This window comes from Triturus cristatus, chromosome 1_1, assembly GCF_964204655.1.
Source record: "Triturus cristatus chromosome 1_1, aTriCri1.1, whole genome shotgun sequence".
Lineage (NCBI taxonomy): Eukaryota > Metazoa > Chordata > Amphibia > Caudata > Salamandridae > Triturus > Triturus cristatus.
The window spans coordinates 495024270-495041451 of NC_140579.1; positions in this window are offsets into that span (position 1 = coordinate 495024270).

The window sequence follows — 17182 nt, forward strand, 5'->3', positions numbered from 1 at the left end:
GCGCTCCTAGCGCTGCAACGAACGCCATCTATCGCCATCACTGAGGGCGAGGCGCCACGGCGGACACGCCCACCTCAGCTGGCCACGCCCCCTCCCCTGACACACTATAAAGTGCGCGCGGCTGGAAAGCGCGTCACTTTAATTCGGGAGTCTCCTGAGGCGGAAGCCGGGAGTGAATCTTAGCATTTTAAAATCTTTGTTGTGTGATACTCTGCCTTAACTTCACTCACCTGTGCACTTTAAACAGCGCTCCTAGCGCTGCAACGAACGCCATCTATCGCCATCACTGAGGGCGAGGCGCCACGGCGGACACGCCCACCTCAGCTGGCCACACCCCCATGTTGCTTCTCACACGGACATAAAGGATGTGCCTCGCCAGGAAGCGCAGCGGACGGGCGCAGCGGGCGCGCCGTCAGCGCGCCGAAGGCGCGCCAAAGGCAAGCCCGTCTGGGCCCGTCCGGGCCTGGATCGGGCCTAGGGCCAGTCCCCCTGCCTCTTCAACCAGCCCCACCCGCATCTGCTGGACTTCTGCCCAACTACACCTACTTAATTCACATCTATGCCCGACCGGCCCCCGCTGCATCCCGAGTCATCTGGAAGCCGCTCATTATCTCTGCCCACAATGCAGCTTTACACTCCCTCCTTGTCAACCCCGTCTCTCCCCTTGCTCACCACCGCATCCCTCTTCCCCTAATCAGTACACTTTACGTGCAGGACTGATCAATTGCCGATCTTTACCCCGTCACGCCAACGACATCTGGATGTCCATTTCGTCTGAGGAATGGGATATTCTTTTCCTAACCGAGTCCTGGATCACTGACTCTTCCTCACCTGATATCTATCTGGCCATCCCCCCTGGTTATGACATCAAATGCCTGAATCGGACCGGAGGTAAGTCTGGTGGTGGTCTTGCCGTCATACTTAAATCCTCTTTCCAGTTGACTTTCACTAGACTCAGTGCAATAGGCACAATCGAAGCTATGTACTTCTCCATCTCCGACAATGCATCAGCAATCCTAGCTGGCACACTAGTCTACTGTCCCCCTCCTGTCTCCACGCCCTCCCTCAATGCCCTTGTCCACTTATTGGCTGATCTTTCTATTAAACATCAAAATTTCATTGTCCTGGGCGATTTTAACCTCCACATCGACAACCCGCTATGCGCTAAGGCTACTAACCTGGTCGACACCATGGAAAGCCTCAATCTTAAACAATTGGTTGCAGGTCCCACCCATGTGGCAGGCCACACCCTGGACCTTATCTTTGCAAATTCCTCGCTCATCACTGCCCTTCAGCCTCTCCCTCTAACCTGGACCGATCACTTCCTCGTCCCTTTTCTTCTTACATCAGGACGCAAACCTACCCAACTGGCCCATAGAAAGGAATTGGGAAGAAAGTGGCATAAGGTCACCTGCGCTACCCTGGATCCCATATTCCACTACCATTCGGAGTACCTCTCCCCGGACATTGATGAAAATGTCTCCAGGTTAAATTCTACTCTCCTTAAGGCTATTGATTCTATTTCCCCCCAGATAACCATCTCCTCCACCAGGTCGCGGCCCTCTGCTCCCTGGTTCTCCACCTCCCTTCGGGAGGAGAAAAGCAAATGTAAGGCCCTTGAGCGCAAGTGGAGGCTCAACTACGACTCTGAAGCCAAACATCTTTACAGAACGGCACTTAAACAATTTCTCAAACTTAAAAAAGGCGCGATGAAAGACCACTTTGCCGCTCAAATTAATAAAGCCAAAAACTCTTCAAAAACGCTCTTTAGCGTCGTCAAAGACTTTATTAACCCTCCGGCTAGAGCCCCCCAGAACACCGCCAGCCAGGCCCTTTGTGAGGGACTCTCAGATTTTTTTCTAGAAAAAATAAACAAACTGTGTGTCTCCTTCCCCACTGAGTCAGTCACTCCATCTCCTACTTCTAGCCCCCCTGAGTCTCCATCTTTCCTTGCTTTCAACAAACTAAACATGGACGAGGCTATTAGACTGCTCATCGCCTGCAAATCTGGCGCCCCCTCTGATCCTGTTCCCGCCAAAATCATGGGAGAACTGGCAACCTCACTGGCCTGCCCTTTCCTTACCGTCTGGAATGCCTCCCTTCACCATGGCTTCTTCCCCTCCACCTGGAAGGAGGCACTGGTGATCCCTATTTTGAAAAAGGCAGACGCAGACCCCACTGTCTTCTCTAACTACCGTCCCATCTCCCTCCTTCCCAAACCTGCCAAAGTCCTGGAAAAAGCAGTACAGCTCCAACTTACGGACTATCTGGAAAACCACTCTCTGCTTCATGGATCCCAATCCGGTTTCAGAGCAGGATTCAGTACCGAAACGGCCCTGCTGGAGGTATCTGAGACCATTCGGGAGTGTGTGGACAGGGGCGAGGAGGCCATGCTGGTTCTCCTCGACCTGTCCGCAGCTTTCGATACGGTCTCTCACCCCATCCTCCTGGACCGCCTCAGGCAGATAGGCATCGGTGGCTCTGCCCTCGGATGGATTAAGTCCTTTCTCTCATCCAGAAGCCAAAGAGTACTACTACGCCCCTTCAAGTCAGAGGAAAAACCTCTGTCATGTGGGGTGCCACAGGGCTCCGCCCTTAGCCCCCTACTCTTCAACGTCTATCTGGCCCCCCTGGCTGACGTCGTTGAGTCCTACGGAGTCAGGGTGGTATCCTACGCCGACGACACACAGTTGGTGTTTTCTTTCCGGGACCACTCGGACTCCGCATTCCTCAACTTTCGCCAATGCCTGAATAACATCAGCGGCTGGATGACTACGAACCACTTGAGATTAAATGCAGATAAAACGGAGGTCCTGTTTTTCAATCAGAACACCTCTATTCCCTCTTCTTGGTGGTGGCCGACAGCTCTCGATCCTGCCCCTACCCCGGTTCGCTCGGCGCGGAATCTGGGCTTCCAATTCGATGACTCCTTGTCATGTAAAACCCAGATCAATAAGGTCACCTCCGCCTGCTTCATGAAACTACGGATGATAAAAAAGATCCTCCCGTACCTTCCCACGGATTCCCGCCGCACAGTCACCCAGGCCCTTATTACGTCCCACCTGGACTATGCTAATAGCCTCTATGCAGGGGCTCCGCAGTACTTGATTGGTCGACTGCAGATTGTCCAGAATGCTGCAGCCAGACTGATCGGTAACATCCCTTACCGTCAATCTGTCTCTGCATATCGAAGGCAACTCCACTGGCTCCCTGTGGCTAGCCGCATCCAGTTTAAGGTTCTCACCCTTACATATCGAGCCGTCAACAACTTCGGCCCTACTTACCTGAAAAATCGGGCTTCGATATCCTGCTCCACCAGATCCTTGAGGTCCAATGACCTCCGCCTCCTGATCTCGCCCCGTTTTAGACTGTCCAGAACCGGAGGCAGAGGTTTCGGTGTCATTGCTGCCAGACTTTGGAACTCCCTTCCACTTGAGCTGAGGTTCTGCCCCTCTGAAACCATCTTCCGAGCCAAACTCAAAACCTGGCTCTTCTCCGGACTTTAGATTCCCTTGCATCACATTTTCTTCTCTCCCCTTTTCCACTCAGTAACTCCTGGATTTTAGCGCCGGGACACCCCTTCGGGGGTAGCTGCGCGCTCTACAAATTCCATAAAATAAATAAATAAATAAAATCAAATCACAGGTGTTGCTCCTTCTCTAGCTACACCCCTCTCAATTTCCTATTGACAACGTAGTCAAATGTTGGACCATGTAAACACCAGCTATGCGCTGTTCATTTGGTGGGTGGCTCAAGAACCTTTGGGCTACTATATCATTATTATATGTATCGTGGTACTTGCGGTGGCACTCTAACTGGTCTTTCTACTGGGGCCACTCTTGCTAGGTCCTCTGAAAGGACGGGATAAATACCAGCAACGTCAGTATTTCTTTCTCTGTCAGCCTGCGCTCATTTTACCTGCTCCACTTCCTCCTGTAACATCTTTTCCTTGGCTTTTCCAGACTCCAGTCTACTTCTCTCTGCTTCGTGAAACACTTACTCTGACCTCCTATGTGACTCCTTGCGCCAAAACTCAATGGCATCCTTCCAAGCTGGTCTACATTTTCTCTTTCATAAGAGTGTTTCGTTGTCTATCTACTTGTTCTGCTTTTACTCGGATACCTTCCTCAACTAACACGTTTTCTCGGGCTTTGTCTGAATCCTCCCTACTTTTCTCTCCTTTTCTGAGCGCTTACTTTGTGCGTCTATGCAATTCTTTACGCCATAATTCAATGGCATATTTCTGTGACTGTCTGGCTGTCTTTTTCCATAACTCTTCTTCTACTCCCATGATGCAATCTGCATCCCAGGTCCCAGCTGCGGGCCACCTCTGACTTTCTGGTAAATCCTTGGTGTAGTCCACCCATAAATCAAGAAATAATACGGCATCTAGGCCATGCTTATGATACATAAAGTACCCTGGAGTGTCCCTAGGTGGAATGGGAACAGCTTCTTCGAGTACCCCTTTTCTAGTTTTGATCTGTCTTAATTTTGAAAAGAGCGGCATTTTTAGACCTTATTACTTGAACACACTTAATACAATAAACACAATAATGAACAGTCATTCACACCACAATATGTAGAACGTATTTAAAACATTTAACATTTAACATTTAACGAACAACAATGGCCATTAGGGAACTAATCACTTAGCATAATACTCGACACTAACTAGGTAATTCTGAATTATATACTAGACATACTAGATATACTGCTAAACAGTACAGATACACTGCTGAAACAGTGCAGACCGGATTTGTGTACCCAAACCCGTCTTGACCGGCACAACCTATGTGCACGTCAGAACGCCTCCCCGGCAATGGTACTCACCGGGTAGCTCGGAACGGAAGGCCTCGGAACTGAACTGGACTGGACTGGACCGGACTGGACTCGACGCGGAACTTCGGAACTTCGGAACTTCGGAACTTCGGAATCTGGTGGGCCTCTGTATACCTCGGACACAGCTCTCTCGCAGGTGGGCTCTGGGTAGGACAATCTGCGTTCCTCACTGCCTCGTATGGATGCCTGGTCGCAGTCTGTCCCCTTCGTTGGCCTGAGGGAGTTGGCGGGAAGACCCGCGACGTGCGCGCTTGAAGTCCGTCACGGCTATGGAAGGGGGCAAAACTGGACCTTCATCTCCGGCGTGTGGGGAAAGAGATTAAACTGTTCGGGCGCCATTATGTGGTAAATAAAATATTACGCTCTCAGAATTTTTCAGAATATCAATAAGATCATGCATAAAGCAAGAGGCTGAGTCTGTGGTATCAGGTTCTAAAAGGGCTTTATTCCAATAACTCGAGTCAAAGGGAGAATATTACCATCACCAAAAAAGGATCTGGAAAGGGACTCAAAAGTATTCTCAATATTCTCAAAACATTATTCACAGAGTACAGTATATATACATTTCTCAATTGTACGTAAGCAAAAGAGCAAGAGAGAATGAGATAAGAGCATGTGGGCGTGTAAGTAGGCGTGAAGGTGGGCGTCCATGTGGGCGTCCACTTGATGATAATGGGTAATTTGTCATGTGTGGGTGGATACCTGGAGAATCCTGCAATGTCAGCAGAAATATTTGGCAGAGATGCGTGCGCAGTCGCATGACGTGTGATAGACGTGCAACTAGAGGGAGAAAGGGACTTGACATTTAGCTCTACATGTGGAGACAAAAGTCTGGGGTTATGTCAACCTAATCCCAAATCATATCTAACATCCTATGTTTAAAGAACTATGTTATCCAAAAAGAAAGGTCTCTCGAACAAAATCTATTCTATACTGACTGTGAGTGCGTGTACAAGCGTCTAAGTGTCTACACTAGATGCGAGGGCAGAAATCTTCCATAGTAACAGGGCTATGAATTACTTGCATAAAGACAGAGAAGCCGGGCCCTTTGCTCGATAGCTGGAAGAATGTTTACTTAAACTACTAGACAGGAATGCATTGGGTAGGGAGCGGAGCAGATAATCTCGAAGGTGAAATACAGTTTTTGGCAGGCAACAGGCTGGAGTCAGGCACCGTTAGCCGCGCAGGGAATAGGACAAAGTTCATGGATACAGATGCGAGCTCAGACTGGAGCTTTCAGAGGCAGAAGGCAGGAAAAGGCTTAACGGCAGAATCAGGGCCTACTCGCCTGGACTGAAAAATGGGATAAATGAACCATATAAAGCCGGTGGCCTTTCATACTTAGAAATAGAATATCGGGAGGAGCCAAGATGGCGGACGGATAGGACGTCTGAGCTCCCGGCTCCGCAGCCCGTCTGCTGTTTACATGACATCCTGATCTTTAATCCTGCCTACGGCGCGAGTAAATGTAACCACGAATGCGCTGATACTTTCCGCATTCCTCCGATGTCCCCGCCGGCTTTTTTGGTCGAGGATTCATAGAGTTTGCCGACTTTGGACTTTGCCCACGCATTCTGGCCCGACCACCGCCACCGGACACCGCTCACACGTACGGTGAGACGACCTGGGGCTGGACCGGCGCCTGGGGAAATGTGACCGGGCGTGGAGTGGGCGGCCTGGCGGAGCCTTCTTCGCTACGGAGAGAATTCCGGTACGATTGGGTCCGGGCTGGCGAATCTTCCATTGTCCTCCTACCAGCGGCCAGAGCGGTATCCGCTTGAGATCGCCCACCACCCGCATCGCAACACAGCCGAGGGCTCTCCCATTGTGTGAGCCCTGTATAGCGAGCAGCAACTCCTCTTGCCTTAACTACTGTTCCCCCGTCCTATGGCGTCGCCCTCACCCCTCCGAGGTGGGCTAACGGCATAAATGGTACCGGTGCCGGTCTACCTCGCCGGAAAGGCGGAGGCCGCCATATCCCTGACGCAAGCTTCCCTGCCTACCGTCGAGCTGGAGGGTGTCCCGGTGGCGCCTTTACATACTGTCGGCATGCTGAAGCAGGGAGCAGACCTGACCTATGGTGATATCCTTCTAGCCCTGGGGGACTTGCGGGCGACATGGTGCCAACGCACTCGAGAACTGGAGCGGAAGATCGATGCCACTATGCCATCCAGGGAACTACTGCGGTTGTCTGACCCCCCCATGCCTCTTATTCCCTTCGAGGCGGATACAAATTGGCGACAGGGGGATACTGTGGAACGTCCTCTCCCTGGTTACAGTGTCGAGGGTTCTCTTAAGGACAAAGTTGCAGATACAAAGCTCCCTTCCACTTTACAAGCTGAGACTCTGCCTCTGCAAGTGTTGCCATGTCTGCCTCAACATCGCCGGAGTGTGTGCTGTTCTGTGGGGAAAACTGTGTTTGTCACTATCGATGTGGTGATGGTCTACGACTGGGAACTCTCGCTTCTCCTCCCTCTGCGTCTTCTTTGCCGGGAGCGGCCATCTTGCTCCTTTGTTCTGCCTGAGGTACACTCCCAGCGGCGGCCATGTTTGGTGAGGTCTCCGCGTTCAGGCCAGGGTTGATGTTGCCTCCCTTGATGATCCTGCCTGACCGCCTGGCATGACCCGGACTAGAACATTTGTTTATGTATCGGTTGATCCGCATGTTTGTAATTCGCTACTGTTTATTGCGGGGGTGGATCTGTGGGGCCACTTAGGATCGGGCCGGGGCTGGGCGATTCCCTTTAGTTTGCTGTACGTATTGGCGGGCGGGGACTAGGATGAGACTGCCAAGTGTCTGCTTTACTCGCACATTTGTAATGGAGTTTCCCCACCTGCCGCTTTGCTTGCCACTTCAGTTGTGCTGCTGATATTCAGGGTGGGGGATGCGTAAGGGGCTGTGGTGACCGGGAGTATATAAAATTTCCTCCTCCTGTCTTCTCTGGGAGTCGGAGACTGGGAGGTTATTTCCCACTCTCCAGACTCTCTTTCCTACTTGGGGTTCATTTGGGGCGACAGGCATGCCTAATGGGGGGGGGTGGGCCGTGGCCTTCCGCTGGTATGCAGGGTGGGGGGATGGGATGTGTTCTATGTCTTCTTCGTCTCTATGGCCCTCTTTCTCTTTCTTTCTCTCTTCCTCTTTGGTTTCTTTCTCTTTTACGTTTCTTTGTTTCTTCGGGGTTGGGGTTCAGTGTTAGCAGGGAGCTTATTGTGTTCCATCATTCTGTGGTATAGTGTTTGCTTTTAGTTCCTGGATGGTGGCCACCTGTTTCCTTATTAATGCCTTCCTATATGACGCCTCCTTCTGGGTGCTCCGTGAATGGTGCTGTCTCTCCTGGTCAGTGATTAGCTTCGAACCTTTTCGAAGTTCACTACATCGTACTCGACGAAACCATAAAATCAAAACCTTTTCTTATCCTGACATGATTGTTTTATGTTCTCCGATGTCATAGCGGCCGGCCCCGAGGTGTTGTAGGCAGACGCTGTGTATTGTGCAACTACCGAAATAAAGGTTTTTAAAAAAAAAAAAAAAAAAAAAAAAAAGAAATAGAATATCCGGCCCATTCATGGCGGATCTGAAAGAGGACATGTTGACGGTGGACGCACAAGTGTTTGCGTCTTCATAACTGGAACTGGAGGGAACATACATGTACTTGTGATTTATACATGAAACCGTTGGGGTCCAAGATAGGGGACATAACTGATCATAAAAATCCATATTTCCACACTTCAATGCTCTTGTCTTGCATGCTGCCCGCTCTCCTTCAATGCTCTTGTCTTGCATGCTGCCCACTCTCCTTGCCTCCTCTTGTCTTGCATGTTCCGCGCTCTCCTTCCCGACTCTTGTCTTGCATGCTCCCCGCTCTCCTTCCCTCCTCTTCTGTTACATGCTCCTTGCTCTCCTTCCCTCCTCTTCTCTTACATGCTCCGTGCTCTCCTACCCTCCTCTTGTCTTACATACTCCCCGCTCTCCTTCCCTCCTCTTGTCTTACATACTCCCCGCTCTCCTTCCCTCCTCTTGTCTTGCATGCTCCCCACTCTTCTTTCCTCCTCTTGTCTTGCAGGCTCCCCACTCTCCTTCAATGCTCTTGTCTTACATGCTCCCCACTCTCCTTCAATGCACTTGTCTTACATACTCCCCGCTCTCCTTCCCTCCTCTTGTCTTGCATGCTACTCGCTCTAATTTCCTTCCTCTTGTCTTGCATGCTCCCCGCTCTCCTTCCCTCCTCTTGTCTTGTATGCTCCCCGCTCACCTTCAATGTTCTTGTCTTGCATGCTCCCCGCTCTCCTTCAATGGTCTTGTCTTGTATGCTCCCGCTCTCCTTCCCTCCTCTTGTCTTACATGCTACCCATTCTCCTTCAATGCTCTTGTCTTGCATGCTCCCCGCTCTCCTTCAATGCTCTTGTCTTGCATGCTCCACGCTCTCCTTTCCTCCTCTTGCCGTGCATGCGCCCCGCTGTCCTTCAATGCTCTTGTCTTACATGCTACCCGCTGTCCTTCAATGCTCTTGTCTTGCATGCGGCCCGCTCTCCTTCAATGTCCTTGTCTTGCATGCTGCCCACTCTCCTTGCCTCCTCTTGTCTTGCATGTTCCGCGCTCTCCTTCCCGACTCTTGTCTTGCATGCTCCCCGCTCTCCTTCCCTCCTCTTCTGTTACATGCTCCTTGCTCTCCTTCCCTCCTCTTCTCTTACATGCTCCGTGCTCTCCTACCCTCCTCTTGTCTTACATACTACCCACTCTCCTTCCCTCCTCTTGTCTTACATACTCCCCGCTCTCCTTCCCTCCTCTTGTCTTGCATGCTCCCCACTCTCCTTTCCTCCTCTTGTCTTGCATGCTCCCCACTCTCCTTCAATGCTCTTGTCTTACATACTCCTCGCTCTCCTTCCCTCCTCTTCTCTTGCATGCTACTCGCTCTAATTTCCTTCCTCTTGTCTTGGCTGCTCCCCGCTCTCCTTCTCTCCTCTTGTCTTGTATGCTCCCCGCTCACCTTCAATGTTCTTGTCTTGCATGCTCCCCGCTCTCCTTTAATGCTCTTGTCTTGCATGCTCCCCGCTCTCCTTAAATCCTCTTGTCTTGCATGCTCCGCGCTCTCCTTCCCGAGTCTTGTCTTGCATGCTCCCGCTCTCCTTCCCTCCTCTTGTCTTGCATGCTCCTCGCTCTCCTTCCCTCCTCTTGTCTCTCATGCTCCCCGCTCTCCTTCAATGGTCTTGTCTTGCATGCTCCCTGCTGTCCTTCAATGCTCTTGTCTTTTATGCTCCCCGCTCTCCTTCAATGCTCTTGTCTTGCATGCTCCCCGCTCTCCTTCAATGCTCTTGTCTTACATGCTACCCGTTTTCCTTCAATGCTCTTGTCTTGCATGCTTCCCGCTCTCCTTCAATGCTCTTGTCTTGCATGCTCCATGCTCTCCTTTCCTCCTCTTGCCTTGCATGCGCCCCGCTGTCCTTCAATGCTCTTGTCTTACATGCTACCCGCTGTCCTTCAATGCTCTTGTCTTGCATGCTGCCCGCTCTCCTTCAATGCTCTTGTCTTGCATGCTGCCCACTCTCCTTGCCTCCTCTTGTCTTGCATATTCCGCGCTCTCCTTCCCGACTCTTGTCTTGCATGCTCCCCGCTCTCCTTCCCTCCTCTTCTGTTACATGCTCCTTGCTCTCCTTCCCTCCTCTTCTCTTACATGCTCCGTGCTCTCCTACCCTCCTCTTGTCTTACATACTCCCCGCTCTCCTTCCCTCCTCTTGTCTTACATACTCCCCGCTCTCCTTCCCTCCTCTTGTCTTGCATGCTCCCAACTCTTCTTTCCTCCTCTTGTCTTGCAGGCTCCCCACTCTCCTTCAATGCTCTTGTCTTACATGCTCCCCACTCTCCTTCAATGCACTTGTCTTACATACTCCCCGCTCTCCTTCCCTCCTCTTGTCTTGCATGCTACTCGCTCTAATTTCCTTCCTCTTGTCTTGCATGCTCCCCGCTCTCCTTCCCTCCTCTTGTCTTGTATGCTCCCCGCTCACCTTCAATGTTCTTGTCTTGCATGCTCCCCGCTCTCCTTCAATGGTCTTGTCTTGTATGCTCCCGCTCTCCTTCCCTCCTCTTGTCTTGCATGCTCCCCGCTCTCCTTCAATGCTCTTGTCTTGCATGCTCCCAGCTCTCCTTCAATGCTCGTCTTACATGCTCCCCGCTCTCCTTCAATGCTCTTGTCTTGCATGCTCCCCGGTCTCCTTCAATGCTCTTGTCTTACTTGCTACCCGTTCTCCTTCAATGCTCTTGTCTTGCATGCTCCCCGCTCTCCTTCAATGCTCTTGTCTTGCATGCTCCCCGCTCTCCTTTCCTCCTCTTGCCTTGCATGCGCCCCGCTGTCCTTCAATGCTCTTGTCTTACATGCTACCCGCTGTCCTTCAATGCTCTTGTCTTGCATGCTGCCCGCTCTCCTTCAATGCTCTTGTCTTGCATGCTGCCCACTCTCCTTGCCTCCTCTTGTCTTCCATGTTCCGCGCTCTCCTTCCCGACTCTTGTCTTGCATGCTCCCCGCTCTCCTTCCCTCCTCTTCTGTTACATGCTCCTTGCTCTCCTTCCCTCCTCTTCTCTTACATGCTCCATGCTCTCCTACCCTCCTCTTGTCTTACATACTCCCCGCTCTCCTTCCCTCCTCTTGTCTTACATACTCCCCGCTCTCCTTCCCTCCTCTTGTCTTGCATGCTCCCCACTCTCCTTTCCTCCTCTTGTCTTGCATGCTCCCCACTCTCCTTCAATGCTCTTGTCTTACATGCTCCCCACTCTCCTTCAATTCTCTTGTCTTACATACTCCCCGCTCTCCTTCCCTCCTCTTGTCTTGCATGCTACTCGCTCTAATGTCCTTCCTCTTGTCTTGCATGCTCCCCGCTCTCCTTCCCTCCTCTTGTCTTGTATGCTCCCCGCTCACCTTCAATGTTCTTGTCTTGCATGCTCCCCGCTCTCCTTTAATGCTCTTGTCTTGCATGCTCCCCGCTCTCCTTAAATCCTCTTGTCTTGCATGCTCCGCGCTCTCCTTCCCGAGTCTTGTCTTGCATGCTCCCGCTCTCCTTCCCTCCTCTTGTCTTGCATGCTCCTCGCCCTCCTTCCCTCCTCTTGTCTCTCATGCTCCCCGCTCTCCTTCAATGGTCTTGTCTTGCATGCTCCCTGCTGTCCTTCAATGCTCTTGTCTTTTATGCTCCCCGCTCTCCTTCAATGCTCGTCTTACATGCTCCCCGCTCTCCTTCAATGCTCTTGTCTTGCATGCTCCCCGCTCTCCTTCAATGCTCTTGTCTTACATGCTACCCATTCTCCTTCAATGCTCTTGTCTTGCATGCTACCCGCTGTCCTTCAATGCTCTTGTCTTGCATGCGGCCCGCTCTCCTTCAATGTCCTTGTCTTGCATGCTGCCCACTCTCCTTGCCTCCTCTTGTCTTGCATGTTCCGCGCTCTCCTTCCCGACTCTTGTCTTGCATGCTCCCCGCTCTCCTTCCCTCCTCTTCTGTTACATGCTCCTTGCTCTCCTTCCCTCCTCTTCTCTTACATGCTCCGTGCTCTCCTACCCTCCTCTTGTCTTACATACTACCCACTCTCCTTCCCTCCTCTTGTCTTACATACTCCCCGCTCTCCTTCCCTCCTCTTGTCTTGCATGCTCCCCACTCTCCTTTCCTCCTCTTGTCTTGCATGCTCCCCACTCTCCTTCAATGCTCTTGTCTTACATACTCCCCGCTCTCCTTCCCTCCTCTTCTCTTGCATGCTACTCGCTCTAATTTCCTTCCTCTTGTCTTGGCTGCTCCCCGCTCTCCTTCTCTCCTCTTGTCTTGTATGCTCCCCGCTCACCTTCAATGTTCTTGTCTTGCATGCTCCCCGCTCTCCTTTAATGCTCTTGTCTTGCATGCTCCCCGCTCTCCTTAAATCCTCTTGTCTTGCATGCTCCGCGCTCTCCTTCCCGAGTCTTGTCTTGCATGCTCCCGCTCTCCTTCCCTCCTCTTGTCTTGCATGCTCCTCGCTCTCCTTCCCTCCTCTTGTCTCTCATGCTCCCCGCTCTCCTTCAATGGTCTTGTCTTGCATGCTCCCTGCTGTCCTTCAATGCTCTTGTCTTTTATGCTCCCCGCTCTCCTTCAATGCTCTTGTCTTGCATGCTCCCCGCTCTCCTTCAATGCTCTTGTCTTACATGCTACCCGTTTTCCTTCAATGCTCTTGTCTTGCATGCTTCCCGCTCTCCTTCAATGCTCTTGTCTTGCATGCTCCATGCTCTCCTTTCCTCCTCTTGCCTTGCATGCGCCCCGCTGTCCTTCAATGCTCTTGTCTTACATGCTACCCGCTGTCCTTCAATGCTCTTGTCTTGCATGCTGCCCGCTCTCCTTCAATGCTCTTGTCTTGCATGCTGCCCACTCTCCTTGCCTCCTCTTGTCTTGCATATTCCGCGCTCTCCTTCCTGACTCTTGTCTTGCATGCTCCCCGCTCTCCTTCCCTCCTCTTCTGTTACATGCTCCTTGCTCTCCTTCCCTCCTCTTCTCTTACATGCTCCGTGCTCTCCTACCCTCCTCTTGTCTTACATACTCCCCGCTCTCCTTCCCTCCTCTTGTCTTACATACTCCCCGCTCTCCTTCCCTCCTCTTGTCTTGCATGCTCCCAACTCTTCTTTCCTCCTCTTGTCTTGCAGGCTCCCCACTCTCCTTCAATGCTCTTGTCTTACATGCTCCCCACTCTCCTTCAATGCACTTGTCTTACATACTCCCCGCTCTCCTTCCCTCCTCTTGTCTTGCATGCTACTCGCTCTAATTTCCTTCCTCTTGTCTTGCATGCTCCCCGCTCTCCTTCCCTCCTCTTGTCTTGTATGCTCCCCGCTCACCTTCAATGTTCTTGTCTTGCATGCTCCCCGCTCTCCTTCAATGGTCTTGTCTTGTATGCTCCCGCTCTCCTTCCCTCCTCTTGTCTTGCATGCTCCCCGCTCTCCTTCAATGCTCTTGTCTTGCATGCTCCCAGCTCTCCTTCAATGCTCGTCTTACATGCTCCCCGCTCTCCTTCAATGCTCTTGTCTTGCATGCTCCCCGGTCTCCTTCAATGCTCTTGTCTTACTTGCTACCCGTTCTCCTTCAATGCTCTTGTCTTGCATGCTCCCCGCTCTCCTTCAATGCTCTTGTCTTGCATGCTCCCCGCTCTCCTTTCCTCCTCTTGCCTTGCATGCGCCCCGCTGTCCTTCAATGCTCTTGTCTTACATGCTACCCGCTGTCCTTCAATGCTCTTGTCTTGCATGCTGCCCGCTCTCCTTCAATGCTCTTGTCTTGCATGCTGCCCACTCTCCTTGCCTCCTCTTGTCTTCCATGTTCCGCGCTCTCCTTCCCGACTCTTGTCTTGCATGCTCCCCGCTCTCCTTCCCTCCTCTTCTGTTACATGCTCCTTGCTCTCCTTCCCTCCTCTTCTCTTACATGCTCCATGCTCTCCTACCCTCCTCTTGTCTTACATACTCCCCGCTCTCCTTCCCTCCTCTTGTCTTACATACTCCCCGCTCTCCTTCCCTCCTCTTGTCTTGCATGCTCCCCACTCTCCTTTCCTCCTCTTGTCTTGCATGCTCCCCACTCTCCTTCAATGCTCTTGTCTTACATGCTCCCCACTCTCCTTCAATTCTCTTGTCTTACATACTCCCCGCTCTCCTTCCCTCCTCTTGTCTTGCATGCTACTCGCTCTAATTTCCTTCCTCTTGTCTTGCATGCTCCCCGCTCTCCTTCCCTCCTCTTGTCTTGTATGCTCCCCGCTCACCTTCAATGTTCTTGTCTTGCATGCTCCCCGCTCTCCTTCAATGGTCTTGTCTTGTATGCTCCCGCTCTCCTTCCCTCCTCTTGTCTTGCATGCTCCCCGCTCTCCTTCAATGCTCTTGTCTTGCATGCTCCCAGCTCTCCTTCAATGCTCGTCTTACATGCTCCCCGCTCTCCTTCAATGCTCTTGTCTTGCATGCTCCCCGGTCTCCTTCAATGCTCTTGTCTTACTTGCTACCCGTTCTCCTTCAATGCTCTTGTCTTGCATGCTCCCCGCTCTCCTTCAATGCTCTTGTCTTGCATGCTCCCCGCTCTCCTTTCCTCCTCTTGCCTTGCATGCGCCCGCTGTCCTTCAATGCTCTTGTCTTACATGCTACCCGCTGTCCTTCAATGCTCTTGTCTTGCATGCTGCCCGCTCTCCTTCAATGCTCTTGTCTTGCATGCTGCCCACTCTCCTTGCCTCCTCTTGTCTTCCATGTTCCGCGCTCTCCTTCCCGACTCTTGTCTTGCATGCTCCCCGCTCTCCTTCCCTCCTCTTCTGTTACATGCTCCTTGCTCTCCTTCCCTCCTCTTCTCTTACATGCTCCATGCTCTCCTACCCTCCTCTTGTCTTACATACTCCCCGCTCTCCTTCCCTCCTCTTGTCTTACATACTCCCCGCTCTCCTTCCCTCCTCTTGTCTTGCATGCTCCCCACTCTCCTTTCCTCCTCTTGTCTTGCATGCTCCCCACTCTCCTTCAATGCTCTTGTCTTACATGCTCCCCACTCTCCTTCAATTCTCTTGTCTTACATACTCCCCGCTCTCCTTCCCTCCTCTTGTCTTGCATGCTACTCGCTCTAATTTCCTTCCTCTTGTCTTGCATGCTCCCCGCTCTCCTTCCCTCCTCTTGTCTTGTATGCTCCCCGCTCACCTTCAATGTTCTTGTCTTGCATGCTCCCCGCTCTCCTTTAATGCTCTTGTCTTGCATGCTCCCCGCTCTCCTTAAATCCTCTTGTCTTGCATGCTCCGCGCTCTCCTTCCCGAGTCTTGTCTTGCATGCTCCCGCTCTCCTTCCCTCCTCTTGTCTTGCATGCTCCTCGCCCTCCTTCCCTCCTCTTGTCTCTCATGCTCCCCGCTCTCCTTCAATGGTCTTGTCTTGCATGCTCCCTGCTGTCCTTCAATGCTCTTGTCTTTTATGCTCCCCGCTCTCCTTCAATGCTCGTCTTACATGCTCCCCGCTCTCCTTCAATGCTCTTGTCTTGCATGCTCCCCGCTCTCCTTCAATGCTCTTGTCTTACATGCTACCCATTCTCCTTCAATGCTCTTGTCTTGCATGCTACCCGCTGTCCTTCAATGCTCTTGTCTTGCATGCGGCCCGCTCTCCTTCAATGTCCTTGTCTTGCATGCTGCCCACTCTCCTTGCCTCCTCTTGTCTTGCATGTTCCGCGCTCTCCTTCCCGACTCTTGTCTTGCATGCTCCCCGCTCTCCTTCCCTCCTCTTCTGTTACATGCTCCTTGCTCTCCTTCCCTCCTCTTCTCTTACATGCTCCGTGCTCTCCTACCCTCCTCTTGTCTTACATACTCCCCGCTCTCCTTCCCTCCTCTTGTCTTACATACTCCCCGCTCTCCTTCCATCCTCTTGTCTTGCATGCTCCCCACTCTTCTTTCCTCCTCTTGTCTTGCAGGCTCCCCACTCTCCTTCAATGCTCTTGTCTTACATGCTCCCCACTCTCCTTCAATGCTCTTGTCTTACATACTCCCCGCTCTCCTTCCCTCCTCTTGTCTTGCATGCTACTCGCTCTAATTTCCTTCCTCTTGTCTTGCATGCTCCCCGCTCTCGTTCCCTCCTCTTGTCTTGTATGCTCCCCGCTCACCTTCAATGTTCTTGTCTTGCATGCTCCCCGCTCTCCTTCAATGGTCTTGTCTTGTATGCTCCCCGCTCTCCTTCCCTCCTCTTGTCTTGCATGCTCCCCGCTCTCCTTCAATGCTCTTGTCTTGCATGCTCCCCGCTTTCCTTTAATGCTCTTGTCTTGCATGCACCCTACTCTCCTTAAATCCTCTTGTCTTGCATGCTCCGCGCTCTCCTTCCTGAGTCTTGTCTTGCATGCTCCCGATCTCCTTCCCTCCTCTTGTCTTGCTTGCTCCTCGCTCTCCTTCCCTCCTCTTGTCTCTCATGCTCACCGCTCTCCTTCAATGGTCTTGTCTTGCATGCTCCCTGCTCTCCTTCAATGCTCTTGTCTTTTATGCTCCCCGCTCTCCTTCCCTCCTCTTGTCTTACATGCTCCCCGCTCTCCTTCCGTCCTCTTGTCTTGCATGCTCCCCGCTCTCCTTCAATGCTCTTGTCTTGCATGCTCCCCGCTCTCCTTCCCTCTTCTTGTCTTGCATGCTCCCGCTCTTCTTCCCTCCTCTTGTGTTACATGCTCCCCGCTCTCCTTCCGTCCTCTTGTCTTGCATGCTCCCGCTCTCCTTCCCTCCTCTTGTCTTGCATGCTCCCGCTCTCCTTTCCTCCTCTTGTCTTGCATGCTCCCCGCTCTCCTTCCCTCCTCTTGTCTCTCATGCTCCCCGCTCTCCTTCAATAGTCTTGTCTTGCATGCTCCCGGCTCTCCTTCCCTCCTCTTGTCTTGC